At 42.2% G+C, this 16,329-nt stretch overlaps 1 pseudogene; it reads right to left on the bottom strand.

The window, feature by feature from the left end:
• Positions 1-8,687, bottom strand: part of LOC132320990 (ATPase family AAA domain-containing protein 2-like) — a 122,800-nt pseudogene extending 114,113 nt beyond the window's left edge.
• Between the last annotated feature and the right edge of the window lie 7,642 nt (positions 8,688-16,329).

The raw sequence follows: 16,329 nt of genomic DNA, 5'->3' as shown, positions 1-16,329 counted from the left end.
AAGTCAAACCAGATGGAAGTTTTGTGTTCCTACACAACTCAACAAGGCAGTAAACAACATGAATAAAGAGGATCATGCAGATGTACAGAACCTTGAGAAATGATCGTAGTGTCCCAGAACAACACTTCCAAAACTGCTGACAAACTAACAGGGGTGGTTACAGCACAGTGGAGCCAAACAAGAACAAACTTCAGCACAGAATCTAAGACTGGGCTAACTTATGAATCACCAGTTCATTCTTCAATGATACACGGCACATTCATTCTTGTTTTCACAAAAGGCAAGATTTGATAGTAAAGCATTTAATTCTCCCGTAAAAAGCTTTAAGTTAGTGGACTTGGTCTCCCATTGCTGATGATAAATGAGGAGGAAGTCTGAAGCTGGGATATATAAATATAGCCATCAGATAAATATAGCCATCAGATAAATATAGCCATCAGCTAGAAAAGCCAATACACTGCTGTTTCAAAAAGAATTTAAATGAATAAAGAAGCAAAACACAGATTTTGTTGTCGTTCTTTGTAATACTTTTAAAGTTACTGAAAGCAAAGGATTAAAAGTCGTATTTCAATATACCATGATTGAGTTTTGCTGACCAAGAATATGTAAAGCTAACTAATAATTTCATTTCATAACTAAGTACAACAAACGCTGCAAGGTTCTAGTTGCAAGTCCTATCAATTGTAAACTTGATACTTGAGCACTTGAAAAAAAAGAGAGTCGGTGGGAGAGACAACTGGACTTCCAAGAAACAAATTACAGTTGACTACCAGTAGGTAATTCCTTCTTCCTGCTTATAAACTAATGAAGTTGACTTGTACGTAGAACTCAAAACAAAAACACTCCAACCCTGCCTTTTAAAGGCGAGACACTTTCAAAGTATATTCTCCCCACACAGTACATCTTTGATCCTACATATATTCTGGATTCTATCCATTTTTAAGAAATTACTTTTTACTACTGCTAAAAAACCCCATCAACACTCCTGAAAATTTTGAAGCATGGAAACATATTGATACCTCAGTTGAATATTCTCATGAAAATGGGTGACCAGCAGGTCGAGGGAGGTGATTCTTCCCCTCTACTTCACTCTCATGAGACCCCACCTGGAGTACTGCGTTCAGCTCTGGGGCCCCCCACGTAAGGACAGGGACCTGTTGGCGCAAGTCCAGAGGAGGGCCACAAAGATGATCAGAGGGCTGGAGCACCTCTCCTATGAAGACAGGCTGAGAGAGTTGGCATTGTTCAGCCTGGAGAAGTGAAGGCTCCGGGGAGACCTTAGAGCAGCCTTCCAGTACCCAAAAGGGGCCTACAGGAAAGCTGGAGAGGGACTTTTTGCAAGGGCATGTAGTGACAGGACAAGGGGTAATGGCTTTAAAACTGAAAGAGGGTGGATTGAGATCAGCTATAAGGAAGAAATTCTTCACCATGTGGGTGGTGAGGCACTGGAACAGGTTGCCCAGAGAAGCTGTGGACGCCCCAACCCTGGAAGTGTTCAAGGCCAGGTTGTATGGGGCTTTGAGCAACCTGCTCTAGTGGAAGGTGTCCCTGCCCATGGAAGAGGGTTGGAACTGGATGATCTTTAAGGTCCCTTCCAACCCAAACCATTCTATGATTCTATGAAACAATGTCTGTTACCTTGGAGGTTGAATTTTGAATCGCTCAAAGACTTCTGGGTAAAGCAAAGGAAAAACGACCATCTCTTTTAAAGCTGAAATGTGGTCAGAAAGACCACCTACACCATCAAACCGTACCTAAAGAGAAATTCAAAAGAACACATTTTATATGTTAAAGAAAGCTGCAACCTTGATAAGGTTCCATCAGAAATTGTATGTCAGCACAAAGGAAATGCTCTGGGCAATTTTCAAACTGCTTGAGAGAAAACTGTAAACCAAGGTAACTGTAGACAGCACGTTATTGAAAGCTTTCATAAACACTGGAAACATCTCACTGACACAATGAACTAAAAATACTTACTGAACAATCTGTTTGCATTGGATCAACGTCAGCCAGACGTGCTCCAATTTTCATTCGATCCTTGTGAATTCCCTTCAAATCGTCTTTCCGAAAGTTTAGTGGAAGACACCTGATTTGAATTAAGGAGAAAGAGAAAAGCGCTTTCTAACTTAGGATGCAGCTAGAAGGTTTTTGCTTTTATAACAATGGCAAGTGAATGCAGAAAACCTTACAAATGAGCTTAAACTTCCTAAATAGTTAAATACGTGTTCAAATTGTTTTCTATTTAATGTCTGTGAGTAAATAAAGGAAAAAGGTCACTGCAGGCATTAAACTGGGTTTACTTTAACAACTCTTAGCACTTACGAATAGCCACACCAGTCAACACAGCACATACATAAATGCAAGCTCTCACTACTTAAAAATTAGATCAAATGTTCAAGGTTTTTATAGATTTAAGAACAAGCATTTGAGATTTGCAAAAATACACTGTTTTCAGGTTTATTTTCCCTCTCGGTGAGCACAGTAAAAAAAATCCATTTAAGCAAGAGAAAAATAAGAATTCTAAAGATCATAGTAAGACAACAGAAAGAAATTATGGCAGTTTATAATAGCACTTAAGTTGTTCTGCATGACAGCATTAAGTAATTTTCAGTTCACAGCCTTCCTCAGACAACAGGCTGCTTGTTCTTCTCTTAACTGTAATCTAAGTTTTGTACTGGTTTTCCATGACTATACATGCTGGAAAAAACATCCCACTGCTGTTACACTTGGCAAACCTTTCTGAAAACAATGTCCATTTGGGCTTCACAAAGAGAATTAAGCCATGGACAGACAGGCAGAAACACTGGGACTACTTCACTTTGGCTTTATCCAACTTTCCTCAGTATCTTAACTCAACCAAGCATTATAAGAACATTCATAAGCATGGAAGAAAAGTTAATTAAAAGTGAAGGCAGTTCTGATGCTAAGAAAATTCATTTAGAGGGCAAGTACATAAAAGATGCTCTGGTATGAAGACCTCTCTGCAACTGGCAATCCCAAAACAGAGACACCAGTGGCAAATTTCAACATTGGCTGTGCCCAAATTCTTTACACATGAAACACCTTCCAAATACATCCTCCCGCACATGCTCTCAGACCTGGAAGTCTTAAGCAGCCACAAGCACCTATTTCCAAAAAACAGGTTAAACAGTTTTGCTGCGAAGTACAAAGCCCCACACCTTACACAAATCAATGTATTAACAATAATTCACAGAATCACAGAATCACAGAATCACTACGGTTGGAAAAGACCTGTAAGATCATCAAGTCCAACCTGAAAAAAAAAAAAAAACCAAAAAAAAAAAACCACACACAAACAACCCACGCAAGCCAACCACCACACAACAACAACAAGGCACAACACACCAAAAACCAACCCACCCAACACCACACAGCACCATGTCCATCAAGCTACATCCCACAATGCCACATCCACACGCTCCTTGAATACCTCCAGGGAGGGTGACTCTACCACCTCCCTGGGCAGCCTATTCCAATGTTTCACTACTCTCTCGGTAAAGAACTTTTTCCTAATATCTAGCCTGAACGTCCCCTGGCGCAACTTGAGGCCATTTCCTCTAGTCCTGTCATTAGTCACTTGGGAGAAGAGACCAACACCCACCTCTCTGCAACCCCCTTTCAGGTAGCTGTAGAGAGCGATGAGGTCTCCCCTCAGCCTCCTCTTCTCCAGGCTAAACAACCCCAGCTCCCTCAGCCGCTCCTCATCAGACTTGTGTTCCAGACCCCTCACCAGCTTCGTCGCCCTTCTCTGGACATGCTCCAGCACCTCAATGTCTTTCTTGTAGTGAGGGGCCCAAAACTGAACACAGTATTCGAGGTGCGGCCTCACCAGCACCGAGTACAGAGGCACGATCACCTCCCTGCTCCTGCTGGCCACACCATTTCTGATACAAGCCAGGATGCCGTTGGCCTTCTTGGCCACCTGGGCACACTGCTGGCTCATATTCAGCCGGGTGTCGATCAACACCCCCAGGTCCTTTTCTGCGGGGGAGCTTTCCAGCCACTCATCCCCAAGCCTGTAGCGTTGCCTGGGGTTGTTGTGGCCCAAGTGTAGAACCCAGCACTTGGCCTTACTGAACTTCATCCGGTTGGCCTCAGCCCATCGATCCAGCCTGTCCAGATCCCTCTGCAGAGCCTTCCTACCCTCAAGCAGATCAACACTCCCTCCCAACTTGGTGTCGTCTGCAAACTTGCTGAGGGAGCACTCTATCCCCTCATCCAGATCATCAATGAAGACATTAAACAAGACCGGTCCCAAAACTGAGCCCTGGGGGACTCCGCTTGTGACCGGCCGCCAGCTGGATTTCACCCCATTCACTACAACTCTCTGGGCTCGGCCATCCAGCCAGTTTTTTACCCAGCGAAGAGTGTACCTGTCTAAACCACGGGCCGCCAGCTTCTCTAGGAGAATACTGTGGGGAACAGTGTCAAAGGCTTTGCTGAAGTCCAGGTAGACAACATCAACAGCCTTCCCCTCATCCACTAGGCGGGTCACCTGGTCATAGAAGGAGATCAGGTTGGTCAAGCAGGACCTGCCTTTCATGAACCCGTGCTGGCTTGGCCTGATCCCTTGGGTATTCTGCACGTGTCCCGTGAGCGCCCTCAAGATGAGCCTCTCCATAACCTTCCCCGGCACCGAGGTCAGGCTGACAGGCCTGTAGTTCCCCGGATCCTCCTTCCGACCCTTCTTGTAGATGGGCGTCACGTTGGCAAGCCTCCAGTCATCCGGGACCTCCCCCGTTGACCAGGACTGTTGATAAATGATGGAGAGCGGCTTGGCAAGCTCCTCCGCCAGCTCCCTCAGCACCCTTGGGTGGATGCCATCAGGCCCCATAGACTTATGAGTCTCCAGTGGCATAGCAGGTCGTTAACTGCTTCCTCCTGGATCATGGGGAGCCTATTTTGCTCTCCATCCCTGTCATCCAGCTCAGGGAGACGGATACCCTGAGGATACCTGGTGTGGCTGTTAAAGACTGAGGCGAAGAAGGCATTAAGTACCTCAGCCTTTTCCTCATCCTTCGTGACAATGTTCCCCGCCGCATCCAGTAGAGGATGGAGATCCTCCTTGGCCCCCTTTTTGTTGTTAATGTATTTATAGAAGCTTTTTTTGTTGTCACTCACGACCGTGGCCAGGTTGAGCTCTAGCTGGGCTTTCGCCTTCCTAATTCCCTCCCTGCATGACCTAACGAGGTCCTTGTATTCCTCTTCACTTGCCTGCCCCTTTTTCCAGAGGTGGTAAGTTCTCTTTTTTTCCCCGAGCCTCAGCATAAGCTCCTTGTTCAGCCAGGCCGGCCGTCTTCCCCGCCGGCTCTTCTTACGGCACAGGGGCACTGCCTGCTCCTGCGAGCAGGACATACCAGTGCAGGCAGAGGACGAGGAGGAGACCCTACCTGATCAACGACCACGGAATGTTAGCAGAGGTTGCCAGTAACAACCCAGAAGTTCCAAGCTGCACCACCCTGTTGGAACTCTACTATGGAAGGCACCTGCAGCCCAGCAGTTGTCACACGGATGTACCATATACGTAAGGGCACGTAGGGAAGTCTCAGCCTGACCACTGAATACATTTAGCTCTTGCTGCCAGGAATAACAATACCTTTTTCTGTTGTCAAAAGAAGGAGAAAGTCCCTAGCCAATATTATGCCATAGCAGAAAGGCTTGCTAGTAAGGCTCATTTTAGTAGCTTTGTAAGATCATGAAAAAAACCCACTTACTTTGTTATAAGTTTGTCGAACAAAACAGATTGATTTGTAATGGTGTAACGACTTTGTTGAAGTCTGCAGCTTCAGCGGACCTCCAAATCCCCGTTTTCTTCATGGACTTGTTGTGCAGCTTTTGCATCAGCTCCGGTCTTCAGTGTTCTGGTGACTACAATGCATTAATGTATAAAATATTTTGAGACAGAAAATACGTTAGTCCCTTTATTTCACCGTTGCTCTAGTAAAATGTAAAAAAATCTGCAGTGGCTTGATTTTTTCTTTAAATACTGAATTGGAAGTTATTGTCATCACCACAGCATTCAACTTAAATTAATTATGTTTAAACTACCTACCTAAAAGCATGACTTGTATAGCAATTTTTTAATAGACTGGGAAGCCAATCTGATGAAAACAAACACGCAGCTTTTGTTCCATGCAGGAAGCAAGTTCATTCCAGTTACTTCTTTCTGGAAAAGTGAAAGCAACAAATACCTCTCTCTAAGGTGTTTTTACTCCATCCATGTCAAATTGTATCGAATAGTTTTTTTAAAAAAATATTTATGTGGGAAGTCTCTTCTTAAGATGCGTGGTTTTAGTCCATTGTTTAAGCATGCATCACTCATTTTCTGCATCCTGACACAAAAGCTCTAGAAGATAAGAAACGTCTCAAGATAAACTCCCAAATAGCAAAGAACTCAAACGCTTGCCTGCTTTAAAAACGATCTGCCCAGTATTTACCACACAGCATCCTTTGCCACGGGTCTGTTACTTGCACTATCATTAAAACAGTTAAGAGAGGTCAGTGAGGAAGTAGTGCACAATTAGAACTTGAATTACTACACACAAAGCGCATTTCAGGCCCCTTCCTGCGTTCAGCCCATCCATGGCTGGCAGGACGCTGCCTGGAAATAACACATTTTCCCAGCTGCCAGCAAGCAGCCTCACAGCACCAAGCCTGCTTGTGTACTCAGCACAGTGATTCAGTTCCAAGGTGAATCACTGAACTTCAGTGACACCTTCCCCACATCAGCGGGTTTGTGCGCCTCATGACTGAATTACTTTTTAACTCAAATATTACCTCCTATTTGCAAGAACGATTTTCAATTAATTTGTGTCCTGCAGACTCCAGAAAATCCGTGTCACAAAGAAACCTGAGCTAAGGAACAGATTCTCAGGCACTAGTGCCTAAGAGCAGGCTGGAATTCAAGCTGTGTTCTCCCCAAGCCTGACAGGAATTAATAGCATATCCTCCTATTCTCACCTACCTCTTTTCGTAAAACTCATAGGAAATTCACTATCTTTTCACTATCTATTTTCACAACTTCAGCTGCTTTGGGTTGATGAGTTCAGCAGTTTTTGTGGCCAAGTTAAATAGATGGAGTGACCCAACACAATCCTTCTCAGAAACCAGAGTAAAAAGGAATCCTAGGGAGTTACCACTACTTACCTTCTTTATATTCTTATTTTTTTTTGGTCTGACTTTGGCTTTGCCAACCGCCTACATTAAGAAAGAGAACAGAGGAGAGAAAGAAGAAAAGAATTATTGTATTAGAATATTGTATAGAAGTCTTGTATTGTACTGTTCCCCATCAAGACTAGGAAACCTGACCAAGTTTGTAATCCAGTGCTCCACATCATGCAAAGAAAAGCCTGTGGACCACACTGAGGATTCAGGTCCCAAGTCTGCTGCGTACCATATGCAGACAGTTCGGTAAGGACGCAACTTTCCTAACCGGCTAATCTTGAAGTCTCAATAGTGCAAATAACATCTCAGTAACCAAAGCGGAGGAGAGATCTCAAAAGAGTTGGGAAAAGATGCACGTTTTTTATACAAGCAGAAGACTTTGACTAAGAAGAGTGATTCTCGTTCTAAGACACTGACACTGACATTAACATAATCATACTGCCCCGCAGATTTTTAGCTGTAGATTTATCATGACATGACTCATTGTGCATGCTTTCACTTTTCCTTTTAATTCTATGAATTGAACAGGGATTGGACATCTAGAAATACAATACCTCGTAAAGTGTCTTCAATTGACATTTTCACTTAATATTTCCATGCTTTTGTCAAAGCTAGAGTCTGAACAGGGCGGCATGTTTTTTCTCATTGATTTCAAACAGTGTCCACTGAAGCATTCAATTTTGCCAGAGGAAAATTCCTAGGGAAAGAAAGAAGGAAATAAGAACATATTAATCTGAACCATGTATGTTGAGCTAAGAAGGGAATTCTCCCTCCTTTAGGCAAGTTTATTCTGTAAGTCTCATGACTTGATAGTGGTGCAACTCATGGCAGGTAAGCCTTGAACCACTTCGGCACCAAGAAGTAGCCCTCAGAAAAAAAACCCAGCCAACCAGCTTTCAAAGCTAAAGCTCCTCTCCGCCACACCTTTCTTGTGGACAACTTGAGCTTAATAGCCTTTGAAAAAATTATTGCGGCAAAACCTTTCAGATAAACTTAGTGTTTCATGAAAAAACCCCCACCTTTTATTTCAACATTGGTTCAGAGAAGCAGCCAAGCTTGACCTTGCATGTCCTGGGATTAAAATCTAGTTAGGAGAGTTTTTCTCCTCTTTCCGTTCCATTTGTGACCTCATTTGGAGGGATATTAAAAGATTTCCTTCAGGAGGATGGCATTTATCCACAGGAAGCCAAAGGGAACTCAAGATACACTTCTTTTATTACCATTGATCTTGTTCACATTGGTATTTCTGCAAGGAGGATGAGTACTATCACTTCTACTATGTGAGGAAAGCTGTGATGACCATGAGAGGTGGCTTGTTCAATTTACAACCCAAGGTTTCATTAGGAATACCCCAAACTACATCTCACACTGAAAAAGGCAGAAAAACGACCAGATTCTTCTACTTCTTGACACTAACTTTACCAAGAGGTACTTCCATTAGTAGTTGATGGAGATGGTGACAGAAGCGTGAAGAATGTCACTACAGGAGGGCAGTGATGCATGCGTAAGGCCCATGCAGGGCCATGCAATGAGAGCTGTGGCCACCTGCTGCTGAGGGGTCAGCCCTGAGCCACAGAGCTGGGCAATCCTGTAACTGTCTGACGGTCTTCTCCTCAGTCAACCTTGAACAAGTCATCCCCACCGTTCACCTGACAACTTCTCATGATAAGACAGACCTTTTGCACGAGGAGGATTTCCATCACCTTTCCTTCATGGCTCGTTTTAAGGAGCACCTCCCTTCCAGCAGTCCTCTGGGCTGGTGGAGCAAGGCCTCATGAGACGCCTCCCGTAACTGGCTTTTGAATTGGGGCATCTGAGATGAAACCCCTGAAGACATTTTCTGCTTCTCAGATCCAGCACAGATGGATGTAACAAGACCTAAAGCTTAACAAGAGGCAGTCGGATATGTCAGAGTCACCCTTAACATTTTTCCTCTCAAAGGTTTAAGAAAGAAATCATAACAGAAAGCCTTTCAACTATGTTTCAATTTGACAGAGCCCTAGGTTTATTTGAAGAAGGCAGGGCTTTGTGCACACTCACACACAGGAGCATGTAAAGACTTAAACCAATACGTTCAGCGTTCATCACTGAGACAACTAGAAAAAAAAAGCCTAGACCAAGAAATAATGATGTTCTCTTACCTGCAAACACACTCAATAGTATTCCTACAGCTGGTATGACTATGGCTTTTCTATCATCCTATAAAATCTGTAGGCACGCCTGGGAACTCCCTAGAATGTTAGGTGACGTGATTAAAGGCTAATCTGCACAAACAAAAAGCAGCGAAGCACTGGCGGGCAGAGGCACCCCGGTAACTCAGCGCGGGGGGAACAGCCGGGCCCCACTCCTCACAAGGCCATGGGTCAGCCCAAGGCCTGGCTCCAGGGTGAGGGACCCCCCAGGGGCGTGGGCAGGAGAGGCCTCAGGGGTCACCTCACCTTGTAACAGGTTCTGGGTGTTCACTTCCAGCAAAAGCTGGAAGTTATAGTCATTTCTGCCCTGTTTTCATGAGAACTCTATTTCAGGAATATGACAATCAGCAAGTAAAGGAAGAGGTCATGTGTCAGCGGGGATGAACTTTTGGGGAGAGTTTAATCTGTGTTAGTTGTGGTGTAAGTTGTGAAAAATCACGACCACTAAATACTACAACTGTACTTTGACATAGAATGTTTATTTTCCATAAAAATCTGAAATTGAGCATCACATAAAATATTGCAATAAATATTACATAATATAATTAACAGACATTGAACTGAAGTCTACATGCAGTGCTTGCGCAGTATTTTGCTTCTGTTTCTGTCTGCCCATTTTATATTTTATTATTGCCTATGACATTATTCATCTACTCATTTATGCGTTCTAAAAGCAGAATCAGTATGATGATCTAAAGGAGTGAAATATTCAGCTAAGGTAAGATACTGGTGGCTTAGGCAAAAATAATTTGAATCGGTGAGAAGTGTAAAATAAAAATTTGCATGTGTGAGCACTGGAAGTAATATGAGCAGATGCAGCGCAGCTTACACAATGCACATAACTATTGTGGCTCTGTCTTATGAAGAGGTAAATTCTATCACATTAAGACTAATTTGATTATCTTGTGTTTTTAGAACAAATTATCTTGTGTTTTTAGAACAAATAGTGCATCCTGGCTTTTGTTGAAATGATTGCAGGAGTATACTTGACATTTACTTTCTGTATTGTAGTTTTATTTCACAGAATCACAGAATCACTACGGTTGGAAAAGACCTGTAAGATCATCAAGTCCAACCTGGAAAAAAAAAAAAAAAAAAAAAAAAAGCCAACCACCACACAACAACAACAAGCCACAACACACCAAAAACCAACCCACCCAACACCACACAGCACCATGTCCATCAAGCTACATGCCACAATGCCACATCCACACATATGCTTTATAAACGTATTTCACCGGAAACCACATTCTTGTATAGCTCTCTTGTCCAAGGAATATCGGAATGTGCAGGCTGATGCATGAAGTACAGAGGTTCAGCTATAATTTCTGGATTAAATCCTTCATTCACCAGATGCATTTTCTGATGCTTGAAAGTTGCAGTGATTTGCATAACATCCTAACAAAGAAGTAATTCAAGTAAAATGCAATGTTCCATTTCAGCCTGTGTCAGTGAAAATTGGATGCAATTACTGAGTAAAATGAATCATACCATTTTACTATGGAATGTCTTCAGTTAGACAGAATGATCTGATTCACAGGTACAGTGAAATCTCAGTCTAAATGCAGCATTTATTTCTTACTCATTTCTCTATCAAAGCCACATGCGAGCTTGGAAGTTTCTGTTTCAAAATAAGAATGTTCTTTAACTTTCATTGGTGCAGCTGATCACAAAATCTCTAGTTCATGGGACACTTGGCGATGCTCTGCAGAGAGCTGGCTGATTTTATGGTACTGGCTCTCCTCTCATTTCCAGCTGTTAAACTTCATTTAAGACATTAAATACAAATACGCTAAACGCCTTCCTGTGTTATTTTTCTGTGTAAGCATTTGCTGTACAGCAGTGACTCAAATGCCAATTCATGAACAAGTTGGTCTACACACGATAGTCAGTGTACGAGAGCAGAAGTGGTATATAAAATAATCTCATTTAAAAGGTGGCTTACATTAAGGGAAAAGCTCAAAACACACTGTTTTCAAGCACTGTTATTACTTGTACGGTGTTTTCAATGTAGCCAACATTTTCTTTCACTTCTCTTGCTGAAACAGGCCACTTTTCAGTTCTTGTTTTTCCGTCTTGATCTGTAATATGATCTGTAACATGCCTGATTTCCTCTTCACACTGCTACTCCATTTCCACAGCTCCCAGATCATTTAGTCTTTGGCTTCTGAGCTGAGACTGCTAATAAGTTTGCCAGCTCCTTCTCTCTTTTGGCAGCACTTAGGACAGGATCCACGCTTAGACCACCAAGTCATTTCACACAGGCACCGAATAGCTGCCAGATGGTAATAATGTTCAGTCATTACCAGGTGGGATTGCTTCAAACTGAATAGCTAGCATGAATTTGTCTTGGTAATTATTTAAAAAGTTGTAATGATAAGATTAAAAGTTCAATAAAGACAGGTACTAAATATTTTAAATGTGTGTTATGAATACAGATTGCTGAGATTTTCTGTTTAAATGATCCCTTGATGTTATTTTAATAAAGTCAGATTTTTCTACAAGGAAAGATGAGTTTTGGAAAAAAAAAAAAAAAACAAAACCAAAAAACCCCTAAAAACCTCAAACCAAACCAGAGCACAAATAATGCAAAACTGAAATCACTCCCTGCATGCTCTTAGAAACCTCTTCCTAATATCCTTCTGCAAACAAGAAATAAAGCTAGCAAAAGTCAAGTGAAAAACCTACTATCTCAGAGCCTCGGAGTACACTGGTTCTATGCATCATTGTCCCTGGGCCCCTGCTCTTCTTCTAGAGTCAAGTCAGGGAGGTTGAGAAGAACAACTCTCAGCCTGTCTGGTTTTCACAAAATCAGTCAACCATGGTTGCAAGTTATATTAGAAAGAGCCTACGTATGGACTGCTGAAAAATTTTCAAGATTGATTTGATCTTAAATCCAATTTTGCATGAGAATTTCATATTTTTGTTTGTCACTCTTGATTAGGATGAACTCTTTCTCAAGACACATCTGGTTTTTTCAGAAGGGACTGAATTATCTGTCCACTCAGAAAATTGTGAGTTCAGCATTCATCCTATTATCCTCCCCTAAGATGTTTTTTAAAGTAACGATATGTTTTTTTGTAATTTTGAGGGTTTTTTCTAAGATTGTTTTTATCTGCTTTAATAAGAATTTACACATGTGTAGATGTTCATCAGTTAGTACTGATAGTATCTTTGGTAGTAAGCTAGCTAAAAAAAGCTTTAGTCAGAGAACACATAAATGCAAACAGGTTTAATCGCTTCCACATATATAGACCCTAGAGCTCCATATAGATTTTCTCCATCTAATGGAACCATAAAGACAAGTCTGTTCCAAAGGTTTTTCCGAGAAGAGGGCACTGCTGTCCTGAGGCACCGTAGATAACCTATGCTAACTGCATTTGAAGATACATTTACTTAGTACAGTAACCTATTAGTGAAAAAATAGCTTTCCTCAATTCTTTAAACTATCTAAAAATTACACTTCTCTCTAAATGTATACTCTCTCTGTGTGCTTTCTCCGTTAGGTTCCCATCTTGTTCGCAGTCAAATTTGTGCCTTTCAGGCAATTTGTCAGTATTTAGGGAGAGGCAAAACTGCCGAATGCCTCTCGGCATCCCCTAACAGCACAAAACAGTCTGCTCAAACTTTCAGAAGATGTAATGTGGGGCCCTTTCCTGCTCTCTGCAGATGATACTCTCCTGACCTGTTGCAGAAGGTCATCCTGTGGGGAGTACACGAGGGGTGTATTCCTTGCACTTTTAAGGTGCCTTTTCCTATCCCTTTTGTGTTTTGGTTAGGCAGCAGCAGTCTTGGGATCAGTTGCTGTAGCCCAGCATGCCTGCCCATGCTGTTCCCTAAGAAACAAAGCACTGAAATGGCTTTTAAAACAGTCCAGGTGTATACTTAGCATACCAAAAACCAGCATCTGGGCAAGACTCTAAGGACAGGACAGGAGGACATACCTGAAAAAACACCTGGTTGCTAGCTCTCTACAAATAACCCCCCTTATCAGAATCCAAAGGGGAGGCTCCGTCGTTCTTCCTTTCCTTCCCTTTAATATAAAGAATCCAATTCTGTAGGTGTTACTCAAATATGTGACTCAAAAAGCTCCAACACAGATTTAGTTGACCTTCTTCTGAAGGTTAGTTAAAGCTTCCGCAATGCATTTGTCCCTTCTGACACTAAAAATCAAGCCTGACTGCCGAGATGCCTATGTGAATGCCCTTTTAGACTTTTGGTACAGGATACAAATATGATTCTAAGTTAAACCTGCAGAACATACGCAGTGGTATGAGCAATACGCAGACCTCAAGTCATGTTATGGTGGATCTATGTAACGATTGGCATCTGTTCTAAGCTTCAAAAACTAGGCATGTATCTTAGATATTGTTTGCAGACCGTAGAAGGTGATAAAAATGAGAAAATGACACAAGTCTATTGGTAGACATAATATTTGAGTTACTCACCAAACGGAGATACTTGCCAAACAACAGAATGTTACAGCATTCTCAAGTTAATGAAAATTCACTAGAAGGCAAAGATTGCCTAATTCAGTGCATCCACTGATGCCGAGAAGCACTCATGTGGTACAAGGGAAGAGTGAGCTTCAGAATATGCTGAGAAACTGCATCACACTGAGTAAATGCTAAGCAGGCAGATAGAGCTCTTAGATGAGTGATGATAGCGGCTTTTGGGAAACCTGTCAATGGGAGAAAAGCAAATAATTATAAATGTACTGCTTGCATTAATAATTTTGCTGCAAACAGAATTATGTTTGGAAGGTAGAGGGAGAATTGTCTTTTCTTCTGAGTCTTTGTCTGTCCCGTCCTTTAGTCTTTACCTCATGAGTACATCTCCTTAGTCTCTCAGCTTCTTTAGTCTTTCTGCCTGTAAGGCTATTAAATCCTCTCATCTGCTGTGTCTGTGGGAGAAAGTCCATACCCTTCACAGGCGAGTGCAGACCGACCGCGCACACAGTGTTCCCTCGCCACAAAGCGAGAATGGGAAAGCTTCTGAAGAGCCGCTGTGCTGCTCGGCTGCTATTTGCAATAGGAAAAACTTTTACAAAGTTGATTGGCTTGACAAGAGGAAGGATTCCCCTTTGCTTCCCAGGGAAGTAAGGTGAAGCTTCATTATTCAGGTCAGTCTCAGAGGAACACTTTTCTCCCAAGGCCCAAGCACTTGTACTGCCCATATTTCTTTTTAGTATAGACCTGTGAAATTCTGTCACTATGGAATCTGAGCAGCTGTTAGAGACTGACTTTATTGGCCTTATGTTTAAGAAATAAAGTTCAGCCATGGAATAGCTATGTGAAAGGTCACTAACTGGAATTACGCCCTTGTTATGCCAAGACAAAAATGGTTTAAAGTGTACTATGCTTTTAACTAAATGAATTTCTCCCTATCTTGGCTTAAAAATTCAAGTTCTGTCTTTTTGTGCGCCTGTTTTGTTGCTAAATTTATACCAGCTAAATTTTCAGAGAGCTGCAGTTGTACTTTGTTAGCACACATCCTCACCTGTACTTCCCGATGTGAAGATACATGAAGCAGTGTTTCTTGTGTTACTGAAAACTTTACGGTGAGATGGAACGGGGTGATCTGGCACCTTGTCTAATTTGTCTGGCGTAGTGTGAAGATGCTGGAAAGGAGAGCTAGTGCTCATCAGCCAGACAGCAACATTATTTTCCAAGAGATGAAAAAGAAAGTCTTTCTCTGTTGATCCCAATCAATCTGCCAAGTTAAAGAATTTATATGCTTATTATTAAAATAAGAACAACTACAGACCCGATAAGCTGCATTGGAATGATAGACACTACTGCTGCGTACAGTGAACCTGCGTACAGCAGAACTAACCCATCTATTCGACAGTGGAAAAAAAAAATCATGGTTTAATGTCCCTCTATTTATCTTGTGGATTTAATTGTAGTAAGTAAAACTCCCTGTTCTAAAACAGACAAAAGACTAAAGCAGGCTACATGAAAGAGTTTTGGTCTTCAGAGTTGTTTCAGGATTAATTTAGGTTCACCCTTTTCACACTTGAATGTGCACAGGAAGGCCCACCAATTCCTTGTTTCAGAATTGTTTGAGCGAGGTACTGTCTATGGGGCAGAAACATTAAATACAAGCTAAAGAGAGGAGATGAAAGGAAAAACGTAGGATATATAGATGGAGAAGAAAAGGAGGGAATATTAGGAAAGAGTGACTCCTAAGAAAGAGTATGTGTCTCTCTGAGTGAGACTACAGGCATACAGTCAGCTGCAGTCCAGAAGCCATACTGCCATGACCTCCCCTATGCCTGGAATGACAAGCTTGATACCTGCTTTTGGCTGCAGTAACCTGGCGGTACCACCTCGCTTGCTTCTGATTACTGGACTTCAGGATTCTCCAAAACATTCACAAAGGCTACGTGCCCAGGAATTTATAACACACTCCATAAGAAGGAGCTGCTCAGGACAGTGAAGCATTTTCTTAAATCTAGACAAACTCAAGGCACGCTGGAGAAAATAATTATTCATACACTGATGAATAACTTGGGATTTAGCTGTAAATGCATACAACTCAGTTGTTCCCCATCTTACCCAGTGCATGCTTAATTGGCAGTCTCAGCAAAGCCTTTGTATTCTTCTTACAGTATCGACTAACGGTGAAGTTTTGGCATGGTTTGGTTTGGGGTTTTTTTGCCAAGGCCCTCTGTCAAAGTAAGAGGTAACTGCTTGCAATGTGACTGTGTTACTTCTCCTTTGCGTTCTTTTCACCAGGTTTCACAAAGGGGCATTTTGCTGCACGTATATCCAGATTTGTATCTCTGCGTGGTCAGAAATAAACTTACTTGTTCCAATGAGTCGGTAGACTCTGGTGTATTTTCCCTGAAGGCAGGGAGGCAGGGGAAGTCCTGGAGAGAGAAAGAACACATGAAGCATTCAGTCAGTTAAAGAGCAGGTAAGACTCTCCAGAAATGTTCTGCAGTCCC

This window comes from Gavia stellata, unplaced genomic scaffold (assembly GCF_030936135.1).
Source record: "Gavia stellata isolate bGavSte3 unplaced genomic scaffold, bGavSte3.hap2 HAP2_SCAFFOLD_50, whole genome shotgun sequence".
In the NCBI taxonomy this organism is placed as follows: Eukaryota; Metazoa; Chordata; class Aves; order Gaviiformes; family Gaviidae; genus Gavia; species Gavia stellata.
Note: the sequence above shows the minus strand (reverse complement) of the source record. Positions and strands in the feature narration are given on the sequence as shown.